At 36.9% G+C, this 17,756-nt stretch overlaps 1 protein-coding gene across 1 annotated transcript in view; it reads right to left on the bottom strand.

The window, feature by feature from the left end:
• numbl (NUMB like endocytic adaptor protein) overlaps positions 1-16,417 on the bottom strand; it is a 72,519-nt gene extending 56,102 nt beyond the window's left edge. Inside the window, exon 1 of the mRNA XM_048160084.1 lies at positions 16,062-16,417. The gene's annotated coding sequence lies outside the window, so the exon portion shown is untranslated. The remainder of the gene's footprint in view (positions 1-16,061) is intronic.
• Between the last annotated feature and the right edge of the window lie 1,339 nt (positions 16,418-17,756).

Genomic DNA, 17,756 nt, shown 5'->3' with positions numbered 1-17,756 from the left:
AAAAGAAAAATTAAAAAACATTTATTGACACTAGCGCTGGGCATTGACACAAATTTCACAATTGGAGTGGATTTTGATTCAGAAACTTGCAATTTGATTTCAATTTGATTACCTTCAATTCAATAATGATTAATTTGGGGCCTATCAGGTACAATATTTCCTCAAAGAAAAAATATCTCTCAATTAATGCTGTAAACTATACAGGGAACCACAGTCGGTACATCAATATATTATTAAAGGTTAAAATTAATTGATTTGTAAGCTACTTAAATCTACTCGTTCTACTCATTTTTATATAGGCCTAAACATTTAAATGGTGGCTGTCATAAAACTGATTTATACATTCAATATTGAAGCACATGTTAAGTACAATAAATATGCAATGGCCTAGTCACATTGGTGACTAGCTGATTAACGAGTTTTTAGACAATGAACGGCTTTTCTGAGGTAAATGTGATGGTAAATGTGACATTTTTACAAGCTGTTTTATTGACGACTTTCCGCAGTTGAAACACTGATTGATCGATTAATGTGACATGATATAGATTTCGGTAAGTTGTACTGTATCTTTCAACGTACCTTCGGATATTTATTCCTGTTTATTTCATGTTGTAAAGTGGAAGAGATGATCGGTTCAGGTGCGCTCAAGATGTATATGGTCTGCAGTCTATGGAAAAGTAGCCCATTTTCGATTATTGTGAGAATTATTGTGCCTGCAAATTCACACTGACACCCAACCCCCCCACCCCACCCCCGAAAAAAACCTCTTCGGATCTACACAATTCACATAAATGACATACTTTGATTCAAAACGGCGAATTTCGCCGAAAAGCAACTAGTTTGCAGATATATGTATATACTCACAAAATTTTGGGCAAATTGTGCAGCCCTACAAACATGGATGGATGGATGGATGGATGATTCAAATAAATCTGATATTTAAACAAATCATGACACTAATAATAAAATAATAATAATTAAATGTTCTATGTATTTAAAAAATAATATAATATAATATAATATAATATAATATAATATAATATAATATAATATAATAACTGGTGAAAAAAGGTCTGGACATCCATTTTGTCATAGCACCCAACAATTCAGCTTCTTTTTCACAATACTGAACACCTAAAAACCTATTTAGACATTACAAAAAAAGTGAGAAAACATATTTCATATATTTCTAAGCTCCCTAATGAGTGCACTGCACTCACAGGCAGGTCTTCTTGTTCAGAAAATTCTTTGTGGAATTGAATACATTCATTTTCTAGCCTCACTTAAACTGATGAAAAAGTGCAACTGAGTGAAACCAAGATAGTGAGCAAGTGCTGCAATAATAGATGAGATGGGCTCCGCACAAGAAGTATTGATTGAGGGCAGGAGGCTAACAGAAAACAGGATAGACAGATGTGTTTTAGCAAACCATGGAAAGAAAAGAATAGCTTTTGTTATTTATTTTATAATGTAGATGCTCTATAGAATTTTTGCTCTTCACACTCTTCACTCTTCTCTCTGTCTGACTACAAAATTCTTCCCTGAGAAGAAGTTTACATGTTCTGTGTTTACACAGAATCAAGCTTTCCATAAACTCCGTCCTGCCACTTTAGTCAACTATTTGTGGGAATGGTATTGGTGACACATGTAAGGATATTAAAATCGATCCAAAGCAACAACATCTGTCTCATGTGAACCGATCACATGTGGTCAGACGAGACAGATCTCCATTTACTACCACTTGAATCAGATTTCATCAAGGGGAGGGTCTCTAATTTTGATGCCACCGGGTTACCGCAGTTTGATAAAGTGCAAAACGGCCAAACGCTCAGCATTACTGGAAGCATCCGTGCTCCACGGACCATCATTTCTATTTTCATATTTGGCCTAAATACACTATAAAAAGTAAAAGTGTCTGGGCAGTTGTTTGTTTCCTCCAACTCTTCCTCCTCCACCTCATTCCAGCGGGATCCTCGGTTACAGATGAGAGAATCCACAACATCTGTTCAACAGCTGAAGGCTTCTGACAGATGTTTGGAAAGGACATGATTGGAAACGGGGGAATGTCAGGATAGGCAAACATGGAAAAGCTTCCACACCCTCCATCATTTGTCTGTGTTAGCATTAGGCATGAGTCAGAGTAATTACACTGAGGACTGGAGCGGCACAAACCACGCCCACCTTTACCCTAGTCACAGACATGTGATACTTTTAACCTTTTCAGATGAGTATTTGTGGAAAGTCCGAAGAGATGCCTAAATATCTTGGCAATCAAGGTGCATGCCGTCTTTTGCTGTGATCTTGGTTTCTTAAAGCTGCTGTGTGTATTTTTGATACTAAACACTTTCCTATTCCAGCTCAGAATCGAAAGACTAAGGCATTCGTAGATGGATTTTAAACTGACAAAGCAACACTGACTCAGGGAGTGACTATCAGTTTATCCATAACAATGGAAGACAGGGAAAGTGTTTGACAGGGCTGTTGATTGGGCACCCATTGATTCCAGTCCCCCTTGGATCCCAAAGCAAATCCATAAGATGATCGATATCCAATTGTTTGAGTACACCATTTAGTATGTAGAAATGACAAATTATAGAAAATTTGTACAAATATTCAGAGTATTGGCGAGCTGTCTGAGGGGAGGACTTCAAATTTTGGAATTTGGCCTGAACCCAGAATATTTCCCCCGAATCCCCCCTAGGATAGGAACCAGCCGAGAGTGAGAAGTCGGGATGGCGAAGGGATGCAGAAAACTGTCAGGAACATATCACAGATTCTTGAGATAAGGGACAAAACATGTTTTAGATGTTAAAAATAAAAAAAATAAAAAAACAAAAACCTAACACTACATTATTAAAAAAATGATATTTCTGTAGACAAAGGTCTCAGATAATGTGCTTTTTAAAATTTTTTAAAAATTTAATATTTACTCACTCATTTAACTTAATTTGTCAACTCTGTCAGACACACTAAAAAGCATGCTAATTTAATTTAATCCATCCAAGAAAGTGTAAAGTATTCAGATATGTAACATTGGTGTTAAATGAGCTAAATCATAAAATACATTCTCTTTTTTTTTCTGTTTTCACACTATTATGAACAATAGAGTTCCTAAATTCCTTAATTCTTCTCCCTCCTTTTAATATTAAACATACATCACCACTGTTCTTAGGTAAACGATACATATAGATCCATGTAGATCCATGTAGATCCAGTGATGTTTTAAAATTTTTACACAATAAATTGAATAAAAGAATAAGACATTTCTTTCAAAATTAAAGGGATAGTTCACCCAAAAATACAATTTTCTGTCATCATTTACTCACCCTCAAGTTGTTCCAAACCTGTATGAATTTCTTTCTTCTGTTGAACACAAAGAATATATTTTCAAACCCCATTGACTTCCATAGTATTTTTTTTTTCCTACTATGAAAGTCAACTGTCTGGCTCAAAACATTCTTCAAAATATCTTCTTTTGTGTTCAGCAGAAGAAAGAAATTCATACAGGTTTGGAACAACTTGAGGGTGAGTAAATGATGACAGAATTGTCATTTTTGGGTGAACTATCCCTTTAACAAAAAACTTCACTTGACAGTGTTAAATACTGACGGAGTTGACAAATACTGATGGTGTTGACAAAGGTCCAGCTGGGGCCAAATATACAGTATATGTAAATATAATCATGAAACAACATTAGAAGAATTCTCCACATACAAAAATATATTAAATCACATTATATAGACTTTTTGAAAGCACTTGTCAACCATCAGACATAAAACCTGACAAAACTGATTTTTTTTCCACCTTAACCACATATTGTTCAGTGAAGCAATTTTGCTTTTTGTTTTTTCCTTAGAGGTAGCTGCCTTAATAAACATCAAAAATGGCAAGATTTATTCCACAACTATTTACAGAAACTATTACACTGCGATGGCGGAGTTGACATGTTAAAGCTGTGACCATAGAGACTTCAATATTGTTTGTTTAAAATATAAAATATATATATATATATATATATATATATATATATATATATATATATATATATATATATATATATATACTTGTGTCCTACTATGAGATCCACAATGAACAGGATATAGCAAGTGCTCCTCAGAGTTAACACAAAACTTCTCACGCAGCACGAGTACCAAACTGAGCTGTTTTTCATGTCTTCTTGCGCTTGAATGCGTACATTGGCAATGGTTAAAAACACGTGCAAATGATAAACGATGCAGCACTGGCCCGATCAGGACAGAGACTGACAGTTCCGTAATTTTGTTCATCTGACACTCCTTATTGTCGAGCCGTGCATTTATTTTATATCTACCTCGTCAATTCTGCATCAGTTCACGTGTAGACCTTTCACGTTGAGAGGGCGCTCTCAGCCAAGCGACAGTGCGTAAAGCTCAGCAGGCAATGAAATTATATCTGAGCTAAACTTAGTTTTTGCCTCTAACTCAATCACAGGCGAGTGAAATCGTACAATTTACTAGCCTTTGGCTAATTAAAGACATTTTTTAGTCGCCTTGCTTGAAATTTGGTCACATATGCAAGTGATTTACTCATACTGCAAAGGTTTTTAAAATACATTTATTTACTCACCAAAATTAGAGATGGTCAAATTAAACACTTTTTTGAATATTCAATTAGCAAGGTAACTTATTAGTATAGCAGTGTTAACTGGTTAACCTGTTGCTTAATGGTGAATAAAAACTACACGTAATAATAACCAGGGTTTGAAATTAAAGGTCCCGTTCTTCGTGATCCCATGTTTCAAACTTTAGTTAGTGTGTAATGTTGTTGTTAGAGTATAAATAAAATCTGTACAATTTTAAAGCTCAAAGTTCAATGCCAAGCGAGATATTTTATTTAACAGAAGTCGCCTACATCGAACGGCCAGTTTGGACTACATCCCTCTACTTCCTTCTTTAATGACGTCACTAAAACAGTTTTTTGACTAACCTCCGCCCACAGGAATACACAAGAGTTGCGTTTGTAGAGTGTGTTTGTCGACATGTCGTCGAAACGCTGTTATTTTCATCCCGCAGTCCAATCACCGGGTCTGATTCCGGCTCAAATTGATAGGGTAAAATTAAAGATGTTTACAATAACACTGAACGCGTGCATCTCCACGTTATGGTAAGAGGCGTGACCTTTCCGGGCAAGGTTCGCTAAACTGCTGTCGAATCACAACACAGGAACCGCTGGCACAATCAGAACTCGTTACGTATTTCTGAAGGAGGGACTTCATAGAACAAGGAAGTCATCGGCCCGTTTTTATGACAGTGGAAACAGCGGTATACAGATAATTAAATTATGTGAAAAATACTGTGTTTTTTTACACGCAAAACATGAACACATGTTATATTGCACACTATAAACACAATCAAAGCTTCAAAAAAACACGAAAAACGGGACCTTTAACACCCGCCAACCCATCAAATGCGGGTGAAAATCCACTGTGGCAGGTAACGCATATCAACACAACTAGCCAATTTGGTAGGTTATGACAAGGCTGTCAAACGATTAATCGCGATTAATCGAATACAAAATAAAAGTTTGAGTTTGCATAATATATGTGGTTGTACTGTGTGTAATTATTATGTATATATAAATACAAACACATCCATGTATATATTTGAGAAATATTTACAAGTATATGTATTTATTTATATTTTTATATAATTTATATATTATATATAAATAATAATATTTTGTACATAAATACCATATTTCTCTTAAATATATACATTAATTTGTGTGTATTTATATATATATAATAATTACACACAGTACACCCACATATATTATGCAAACTCAAACTTTTATTTTGTATATGATTAATCGCGATTAATCGTTTGACAGCCCTAGTTATATCACTTTGCATAGCATTGCTATCAGAGCCCTTCCCCTAAAAGAAGCCTTCAAAGATTAGCAAAATAAAGCATAAAGGGATTCGCACAGAGAGAAATGCCGCGCAATTTAAAATTTAAAACTCTGGCTGCTCAAAATCAATGCCATGCCCCAGCATCACTCACTTAGTTTTCCATTAAAGTACAATGAAAAAATGTAAATTACATTCAGTTCAATGCATTATGTGTCATTTCTTTGTAATTATTTGTGAAATTTACTAGCAATTACTGAGCAAAAACTGTTTCAAAATAAGTCTTAGACCAATTTTTTTTCAGTGTAGATACAATTTTCCACTTTACATTGCAGGTAAGAAAAACAAAACTGATAATCTTCCAAAAACTTTATGACAAACTTTGACATTTCTAAAAAACAGTTGTAATGGTTGCTATGTCCCTGGTTTTTGAAGTACATTATAGAAACCTGATTTTTTCAGATGGTGCCATTAACGGTGCAAAAATTACACACTGCTGCTTTAATGGACTGTACTGTACTGTAGAGTGTGAAATTAACTTTACTTTCATCTTCTGATTGTTTTGGATAGAAAACAATGGCTGTTAGACTTTAGAATTAGAATTCAGGCTTTCGAATGTGAATGCTAAAAAGAACAAAGGCATCAGACAGGAGATGCTACTTTATAAATGAAGAGTGCCTCACCACCGCAATCAGAGGGGAATTTCATTTCATTCTGTAATTGCGGTGTCGCTGACTTTGAAGTTGTGCCACACAGGGGAGCTCTCTGAGGCACAAACAGATAGACGCTACTATGATTATCCATCTCCCGTTTCTCTATCCCTGTTGCTCTCGCCCTCTCACTCTCTTTCTCTTACGTAAGCACACAGACTGCTGCGGATGCTTTACAAGAGTACAAGACTACGAGAACATTGAACATGAGCTCTTGTAAAGCATCTGCAGTAGTTCTGTTTATGACTCAAACAAGCTGCTCTTACTGCGTTCAGTTCGATCTCCTTCCTTCACACAAGTCTGTAACCACTGATTGAGATGCCCATTGTCATATACTCATCATTTTTAATATGAAATCTACTGTTTGTCTGTAAAGTGATCAACTCTCTCTACCTTTGATTTTGAGATGCTACTTCAGGTCCCATATATCTATTACGCCACATTAAAGAGCAACAAAACAACATTTACTCTTTGAATTTCATGATAAAACTGACAGAATTTGAAAGCTGAGACATCAAACGTAACAAACACAAACTTTACGTTTGCAGTTATTGGATAGGACTAGGAGGTGTACTACAACAAGTACTGTTTAGTTAAGTTTTCTTTGAGCATCAGCAGAAAACAGCATAGACTAAAAGATCCATCTTGGGATTTAAGAATCAATATTGGTGACGATGAAATTCAAAATGAAGATCGACTACATTCCAGAGTGTTTACCTGTTGTAGTTTATCCACATTGTGTGCACAAAAAAGACACTAAAAAAGTAAAGACATGCCATCGGGGAAATGCTACCGAAAACCAAAAATCCATTTAATTGCTGTTTTGGCTTAATATTTTTATTTGCTGAAATTTCAATGAATAAAAGCACCCACACACTGCAAGATAATGGGGCTGATTTTTGGGCCCAATTCTCCCCTTCTGACAATCCTAGGTAAAGTCCCAATTATTTTGATGGTTCTACACATTATCTTATCAGATATTACACCTGTGGTGTAATGTGTGTTAAAGGATTAGTTCACTTTCAAATGAAAATTACCCCAAGCTTTACCCTACGTAGAAGGCGACGTTCTCAGGACCTTGCGCAACGTTCCCTAATGCTGCGTTCACACCGAACGCGTTTGGGGCGTCTGGGGCGTCTGATTTACATGTTAAGTCAATGTAAACGCGCGTCTAGACGTCTTGCGGGGCGAATCAAGCGTCTAGTGTGACGCGAATTGAGCGTTCACGTGCCTGACGTGCGAATTGAGCACCTGACGCCCTAGACGCCAGAGTTGAAAAATCTGAACTTTGGCGAAAATTCACGGCGCGTTAACCAATCAGGGACTCTGCTTTGGTAGTAACGCGTTTATCACGTGATCAGCGGTGGAGACCAGAACAAAGATGTCGCTGTGTGTGGCCACCCTGAGCTCTATGATGTTTCATCATATTTTTATCGAGACAGGAATAAAAAGGACCTTGCCTGGAAGAGGATAAGCGAAGAAATCTGACAATCTGGTTAGTTGTAAAACGCTTTGCATGATTTTAGCCGTTGATATAGCCCACCTGCTAGCTAGCAAAAGCCGGCCGGCATAACCAAGTTATTAAATTGCTGCTACTGGTTTCCAACTGACGAGATGATGTGTTTATTCAGAGGATCTGTGCAGAAAGAGATGGAAGCCCCTCCCATGACGCAAATTCACGTCTGAACACACTTTGTTTAGACGCGCGAATAGAGCGAATTTGACGCGCGTCTGAAGCGTCTGACTTCAAAATGTTCAAGCGTCCAACTAGACGTGTCTGGCGCCCCAGACGCGTTCAGTGTGAACGCAGCATAAAAGTTCTCTAAAGGTGACAAAAATTCCGAATCTTTACAGAACATTCGGGACGTTCCTAAAACGTCCTCTTTTGGTAATGAAAGTGCTGCAGTTCAAGGTTCCTTATATGACTTTAGGGGGACGTTCTATTTTGGTTATTTTATGGTCGTGCGAGAACGTTACAAAGAGGACATTTGGGAAGTTATCAGAACGTCCTATAGTAATCGTCCCCTAAACATTCCCAGAACGTCCTGAATGTTCCCTGAAGGTCCACCAAATAACGTTCCCCAAACCTCAAAAGAACTCCACATCGTGACCGTCTCTGAACGTTCTGGGAACGTTACTAGGCAACGTCCTTAACACAGTGGGGACGTTCTGAGAATGTTCTGGGAACGTAAAATTTCTAGCGGGGTACTCACCCTCAAGTCATCCTAGGTGTATATGACTTTCTTCTTTCAGATGAACACAATCGGAGATATATTAATAAATATCCTGATGCATTGAGCTTTATAATGGCAGTGAGTGGGATCAATGATTATGAGCTGAAGAAAGTGTCTCCATCCACATCCACCCATCATAAACATACTCCACACGGCTCCGGACGGTTAATAAAGGCCTCCTAAAGTGACGCGATACGTTTGCATAAAAAAAAAAAAAACATATTTAACAAGTTATGAAGTAAAATATCTAGCTTCTGCCAGACCGCCTTCCGTATTCAAGTTACGAAGAAAGTGTAAACTGTTACGTTTTTTCCATAATTTGAATAGGGAAGAGTTTTACACTTTCTTTGTAAGTAGAATACGGAAGGCGGTCTGGCTGAAGCTATATATTTCACTTCATAACTTGTTAAATATGGATTTTTTTTTTAAACATATGCATCGCGTCGCTTCAGAAGGCCTTCTGTTCAATAATTACAATCAGAAATCCTGCTGTGTGGAGGGAACCCTGAGGATAAACACACACGGACTCTATAGATAGTCACAAGGAACAAAACGATACGATACCCAATCAGAAAGCGAGCTGACCAAAGACGGAAGCGGTCTCCACGACTTCATCCAACAAAATGAATGTTCTGTAAAAAGCAGTCCAAATACTATTATCACCATTTCTTCTTGCCCGTCGTCTGCCATGTTTCTTTACTCTAAAGTCACGTTTGACCACGACAGATTTTGCGAGATTTCCCATGTTCACAGTCGGGACTCTGATTGTTTGTGAATGGAATCTGTTAGTGTGTGGTTTTGCTGTCTTAAGGCATCTTTACACAGAAAAAGCGGCACAGAAACCAACTCTGAAGCGGCATAAAATCACAAAAATGTGCATTTACACAGACTGTTTAATGCTCCTCTGAAGCGGTATAAATGCATTTACACAGGAATTAAAATCGTGGGAAACAATGCTTTGAACATAAGTATTTCAAAACTAACAGTTTTAACAAAATTAATTTAAAGATAATTAAATAATAAACAATAAAATATAACTCGAAATAAAAAAAAAAAATGAAAATTTAAAGTAGTAAACTGCGTGCTATATCTCACGCTTTGATGTTTGTCATAATAAAAATTGAACGATGCAACAAAAAATTATACATTATTACACCAGGTAGTTCACAACAGGATTAAAAGAGGTCGAACATTTTTTTTTTTCTTTTTTTCAAAGAGACAGAAACAACAAATGATGCTAGCATTTGCGTGTATCAGGCAGCGGCAGATCACTAGATAGACTGTCGTGTGTGGGTGAAATATCGTCCTCAAGGAGATGATTTTTGGAATATAATATAACAGTACACAATCACAGTGACGCCGATTGTGTTAAGCATTTACCTTATCTGAGAAAAATGTAGTAGCGCGTTGATCTGACAGTCTCTTCATGGGAAGATTACAAACGGCGAAAGCCAATTGATGACCCACGACGATTCTCTGCTGTTATTTTGGTGGTTTTGCTTCACGATGTGAGTACAGGACTCTTTACTTCAATGCCCCTTTTTGGAAGACATTATTTTTATTATTTGCCCTAAGTTATATGTTTCGTCTCCTGCTTCTTGAATCTCGCACCGCCTGAGCTGACTGGAATGCTTTTGGTTGTCATGACAATGACGTAGTTTAGAGCGGCTATATTTCGCGTTCATTTACACTGAACCACAACAGTATCAGACTCGCCTTTGATACTAGGGGCTGAGGTGGGTCAGACCCGGCGTATTTTAGGTCTTCTTTAACATGGCATTGCGTCTTTACACTGAATTCTGAGCAGGTACAGACCCACTTCAGAACAGCCATAAATCGGCTGTGTAAAGATGCTTTTAGTCACATCACAACACTGCACACACTACAGGAACAAAACTGTTAAATCTATGATTTTTTATCATCATGTTTCTGGTCTCTCACAATTTAAAAATCATGTAAGTTTTAAAAAACTTTTAGTGTGGGTAAACCTTTAGTGAACTTCAGAAATTACCTAACTAAAATGGAGTCTGCGAGTCTAGATCTACAGTACATGATGTTACACACTTAAATTCAATAGAAACATTTTGATCCTAAACAGATTCCTTGCAGAATCCTGACACATTGCCAAGCATCACTAAATTACCCATTATGAGCACTAGGAAGGGAAAGAGCTTCATCACCCTGTCAGTTGAGATCTCACTGTAAAGTCCATTTAAGTGTGGTCATACATAATGTATAAATCATGTACTGGTGGATGTGCTATGATATTCTTAACGCAGAGAAAAATGTAAGGTCTACAAGCAAGCGCTCAAATGTGTGCATGGCATGTAAAGGTCGACCTTAGAAATTGAGCTAAACTACTTTGATTTTCACAGCTGAATGCCAGCACACTTTGATGTGATTACTTTGAATGACTCCAGGTCCAGCACTTTCCACACAAATCCTGAGGAAACTGGGAGAGTCATTTTTTCCAAAGTTATGCCTGTTAAGTTTTTTTTCCTGGCAAATTATATTTATATAGCTACATAATTTACTCTTATTGCAAATTAAATCCGAATAAATCAATAGTCTTTTGTATAAAAGTGTCTGTGTGTGTGTGTATTATATATATATATATATATATTTGTAGTGGAGCCAGTACAAATACTGAACTAAAGATCTTAAAGGTGCCCTCGAACGTTTTTTTACAAGATGTAATATAAGTCTAAGGTGTCCCCTGAATGTGTCTGTGAAGTTACAGCTCAAAATACCCCATCGATTTTTTTTTATTAATTTTTTTAACTGCCTATTTTGAGGCATAATTAGAAATGCGCCGATTCAGGCTGCGGCCCCTTTAATTGCTCGCACTCTCCGCCCTCTTCCGGGCTCTCGACTCTATCATTGCATAAACAAAGTTCACACAGCTAATATAACCCTCAAAATGGATCTTTACAAAGTGTTCATCATGCAGCATATATAATCGCTTAAGTATGGTATTTATTTGGATGTTTACATTTGATTCTGAATGAGTTTGATGATGCTCTGTGGCTAACGGCTAATGCTACACTGTTGGAGAGATTTATAAAGAATGAAGTTGTGTTTATGAATTATACAGACTGCAAGTGTTTAATAATGAAAATAGCGATTGCTCCTGTCTCCGTGAATACAGTAAGAAATTATGGTAACTTTGACCACATTTAACAGTACATTAGTAACATGCTAACGAAACATTTAGAAAGACAATTTACAAATATCACAAAAAATATCATGTTATCACGGATCATGTCAGTTATTATTGCTCCATCTGCCATTTTTCGCTATTGTTCTTGCTTGCTTACCTAGTCTGATGATTCAGCTGTGCACATCCAGACGTTTTGCCCTTGTGTAATGCCTCGATCATGGGCTGGCATATGCAAATATTGGCGGCGTACATATTAATGATCCCGACTGTTACGTAACAGGATTGGTTGCAACCTATCTGTGACGTAGTGAACAGGGGGTTCACTGGAGTTTTAAGGAGAAAATACTCAGCAATGGTGTTGACTGATGAATTTGCACATGGTTAAAAACTTGATTTTCATTATGTAATATTTATGTAATATTTTCTGTCCGCTAGAGGTCGCTAGAGGCCTATTCAAAACAAATGTGTAGCTTGATGACACCAAGTTTGAGCGCGGAATCTTGGGACATGTGGTCTTCACCTCAACGGCCGGTGGAAAACAATAGGGATATGACTCGGGAAGAAATCATGTTCATGGATGTGATTATTAATGTTACTGTAGTATGAAGCAGAGCAGGACTGAGTGTTGTGGGAGCTGAACGAGGCTCAACACATGCCTCACGAACAGCAGAACTTTTATTATGCCACAGTCGCCGGCGCCGCTTCCGCTTTTCCGGTCATGAGTATGAGGTAACGCAGCTCTGTTTATCATATTAGATACATTTGAGTGTGTTAAAAATTATGTTATAACGTTACTCTGTGCGTTCGCTCGGCGGCTGCTGTGAGACACTGTTACACACTGCAGTAAGATAGATCGATTTTAGAATATCATATTAAATGCTGGATGGCTTGTGTTGATAAATGGCATGCAATTAATTAATTAATTAATTAATTAATTTTAAAACGGATTGTATGATGGAGAAAATACTGTATTACTCTATTAACTAACCCCAACCCATTATGCTATGTTAGCTACTTGACAAAATAGTGTTTTTCTCTGAGGCGTGGTAAAGCATGGTATTCGCAAAAAATCAAGAAAATTAGATTTAAACAATAAGACTAAACGTGTTGAGCTATATAACAATAATTCGTTTTCTGTGTATAAATATATCAAAACAGTTGTTCCCTTGTCTATTAAAACATGTAATATATTAAGCGTCTTTGGTGTTTCCATGGTTTCTACAAAATAAAACCAGAAACCGAGGGTAACGCGGGTATGACGCAATTGACAGGCGACTCCTCACACGTCCCGGAGCCTTGGTTAAAATTCCAATTTTCTCACGATTTACAAATAGTTGGAAACATTTGGGATATTGTAAGTACTCGAGTGAACAAAATATATAACACTGGCATAGTGGTTTTTAGATATTTAACTGCCTAATATTGAACTTTTAACTGGAGCAAAGCATGCTGCCTCTTGTGAGGTACCATGTGCACCTGGAGCTAATCATTTCATTTTATACACTATGAAGTCCTGGTAATGAGATAAACCACAATCCTTTGTCAAATATGAGACATGCCAATAAATAAACCAAATCACAAAGACACAAATCCCTCTACACAATTCACGCACTGCAATTGAAGAATGGCTCAGCAAAAAACGGAAATGGCTTTTTCAGGCAACTCCTCTCTGTATGGCGCAGAATTGTAGTCCATTGTTTAGAAGTCACACCCTTATTATTACAAAGGAAATTACATCCTTCTCCAGTGCCACAGCTTAGCTGGCAGCCGTCTGATTGCCCTTTGCCCCTGCGCTATTGTAGTTTCAGCTGCTGTGTCCTCTTGTTCGTCCATCTGGATAACAATGAGGCGCAGACTTACGCCACAGACACGCAGAACAGACGGTACCCACTCAGGACAGTTAAAAAAAAAACCCATTCAGCTGTCATGGACATGCAGTCCAATACCAACAGTCAGTGTGACAGGTGATTAAATAGTGCAGAAAAGGAAAGTTGCTTAGAGGGGTACTTACAGTTTTTGTGTGAATTACTTTCAAACCAGCCCAAAAAGGCTGTACCCTTGGGGAATGAATAGAAAATATAATGATTCATATTCTTGAACAAGATTTCTTAAACTAGCCCATAGGCTTGAATTTTGGATCAGCGAAAGTACGACAAAAAGTTCAGACTGAAGAAGTATTTCATTTGACTAAATCAATCTATTAAAGGATTAGTTCACCAAAAATGAAAATTATGTAATTTATTACTCACCCTCATATCGTTCTACACCCGTAAGACCTTCATTCATCTTCAGAACACAAATTAAGATATTTTTGATAAAATCCAATGGCTCAGTGAGGCCTCGCCAGCAAGATCATTAACACTTTCAATGCCCAGAAAGCTACTAAAGACATATTTAAAACAGTTCATGTGACTACAATGGTTCAACCTTAATGTTATGAAGTGACGAGAATACTTTTTGTGCACCAAAAGTGGTTCGGAGCACGTATCAAACGATCTCAAACTGCCAAAGTCACGTGATTTCAGTAAACGAGGCTTTGTTACGTCATAAGTGTTCAAAATTTCAATGGTTCACGTGACTTTTGGTAGTTTGATGCACGCTCCGAACCACTGATTCGAAACAAAAGATTCGTAAAGCTTCATGAAGCAGAGTTTTGAAATCACTCATCACTATAGAGTTTGTTGAATAAAGTCGTTTTTTGTTTTTTTGGCGCACAAAAAGTATTCTTGTCCTTTCATAACATTAAGGTTGAACCACTGTAGTCACATGAACTGTTTTAAATATGTTTTATACCTTTCTGGGCATTTGGAAGTCTAAATTAACTTGCCGTCAATGCAAGCCATCGGATTTCATCAAAAATATCTTAATTTGCGTTCTGAAGATGAACGAAGGTCTTTCGGGTGTGGAACGACATGAAGGTGAGCAATTATGACAGAATTTTCATTTTTGGGTGAACTAACCCAAAAGATATAAGTTACCTATATATAGTAATTTTAAAAGTCAAAAAAGGTTTTAAACTATAATCAAACTGGGGTCAAAGTCACAACCTGCAGTACTGATGAAAAGAATCAAGCTGAACCTCTGAACACATGAGAAGAAATGCCAAAAATTACAGTAGAAAGTTAAATGGATGATAAAAATCATGTAAAAATTGATGTAACTGATGTCTTATGGTGCAGTGTTTATGTGAGCAAAACACACCAGACTTAAAATATTTAAAGGGATATTTCAGCCAAAATTAAAACTCGGTTATCATTCTATAATGATGTTCTTCTGTGAAGATATTTTAAAATATGTTTATGCATTGGGCAAAAACAATATTCTTCAAAATATTTTTTTTTGTGTCCCAAAGTACTTTTAAATAATATATTCTATACATAATTTGAATTTACCATCATAGGCTAAACAATCAATTCAAGTATGACTACATCAGCTAGGAAAAGAAGGGGGAATTTAGGGCGAGTGGGACATTTTTCCATTGAAACGACTTGGAAAAAGTATCCCAATCAACCTGAATCCACCCTATATAAAGAAAATGTATATTATTTGTGTATTTTAATCATTCTATGCAGATTATAATGCTGCTGATATTGATAGTCCACATACACTGCAGTCCTGTACTCATATTTCAGTGAGAGCTCTTGACAAACTCCTCACAGTGTCAGGCCTAAGCATTATTGATCAAAAACAGACATGTAATTATAATTATTAGACATAATATCACAATCAGACTATAAGTGTTGCATAATTTTACAACTGGATCATGCTATTATCATCTATCATATATGTGGTGTTTTATGATGCTGGGTGTTCAGAAACATCTGGACTCAATCGCACTGACATTCTTGCGTGTCCAGAAAAGCAAGTATTGATGGATGTTAGTGGTTAATTATTTTTTCACCCCATCAGACCCTTAAAACTCTATTATGCATGCTTTATCATAGATGGATCTGATGAAACCAGATATCTGCAGATATGCAATCTCCAACCACTTCAGCTGTAATTTATGATAGCCTAAAACTATAAATAATGCATGTTAAATGAGAGCACAGATTGCCATTGAGACTTACCGAATAGAAGGATACCACAATAAGTGTCCGTGCCGCCTTTTGTGTAATCCAGAGAAAATATGGAGAGAAATTAATTTAAGATTATTCTACATGAGAATTTCTCGCGAAACCGACGCTCGATCAGATGCACGTGGGCTGAGGCGCTTCTAAGGGTCGTAAATTGTAGAAACGACCGTGAGAAATGGACGGAATTTGGATAATCTCTGCGTTTGTTATTCACTGAGCAGTAGTCACTGGCGCATAGACTGCGCTCCTCCCGCGACTCCACCCGCTAGCCCCGCCCTCTCGACGAGCTCATTGGCGCACACGGGCGTTTATGCAAATTTTCTCTTCCCGCTGATGTTCAAGAGTCTGAACGGGAACATACAAGAATCCAGACGGAAGGCATAAAATACCGTCATCTAGAGGCCAAAACACACTTTTCTGAACGTTCACGTTTCTGTATTTTCAAAAGTGTACTTTTTTATTTATTTTTTTTAACTGAGCGGGTGTTCACTGCCTTTTGAATTCCGTCTAAATAATACATAAATAATAAACAAAAAATTACATTTACTATTTTTATTTTCAAATTTATTATTTTATATATATATATATATATATATATATATATATATATATATATATATATATTAAATATATACATTTATAAGATAATAAACAAATGAATAAAGCTTAACTTTCAAATCACACCATGATTTACTCACCCTCAAGCCACCCTCAACACAATCTGAGAAATATTAATAAATATCCTGACGCAGCCGAGCTTTATAATGGCAGTGAATGATACGAGTATGAGTTGAAGAAAGTGTCTCCATCCACATCTATCCATCATAAACATATTCCACACAGCTCCGGAGGGTTAATAAAGGCCTTCTGAAGCGAAGCGATGCATTTGTGTAAAAAAAAAAAAAATCTATATTTAACAAGTTTTGAAGTAAGTTACAATATCTAGCTTCAGCACCAAACTCTTGCAGTTCAAAAAGCTTACGCAACGTCCTACGCCTTCCCTATTCAACGGAAAAAAGAGTAACTGACACAACGCAACGCCAGTGTATGCTTTCTTCGTAACTTGAATACAGAAGGCGGTCTGGCGGAAGCTCGATATTTTACTTCTTAACTTGTTAAATGGGGGGAAAAAATTACACAAATTCAGAAGGCCTTTATTAAAGGGTTAGTTCACCCAAAAATGATAATTCTGTAATTTATTACTTACCCTCATGTCGTTCCACACCCGTAACACCTCCGTTCATCTTCGGAACACAAATTAAGATATTTTAGTTGAAATCCGATGGCTCAGTGAGGCCTCCATAGGGAGCAATGGACACTTCCTCTCTCAAGATCCATTAAGGTACTAAAAACATATTTAAATCAGTTCATGTGAGTACAGTGGTTCAATATTAATATTATAAAGCGACGAGAATATTTTTGGTGTGCCAAAAAAAACCAAAATAATGACTTATTTAGTGATGGCCGATTTCAAAACACTGCTTCATGAAGCATCGGAGCGTTATGAATCAGCATATCGAATCAGCGGTTTGGAGCACCAAAGTCACATGATTTCAGCAGTTTGGCAAGCAATCCGAATCATGATTCGATACGCTGATTCATTATGCTCCGATGCTTCCTGAAGCAGTGTTTTGAAATTGGCCATCACTAAATAAGTCGTTATTTTGTTTTTTTGGCGCACCAAAAATA

This window comes from Megalobrama amblycephala, linkage group LG16, assembly GCF_018812025.1.
Source record: "Megalobrama amblycephala isolate DHTTF-2021 linkage group LG16, ASM1881202v1, whole genome shotgun sequence".
Classification (NCBI taxonomy): domain Eukaryota; kingdom Metazoa; phylum Chordata; class Actinopteri; order Cypriniformes; family Xenocyprididae; genus Megalobrama; species Megalobrama amblycephala.
The sequence above is the reverse complement of the archived record's forward strand: the minus strand, read 5'-3'. Positions and strand labels throughout refer to the sequence as shown.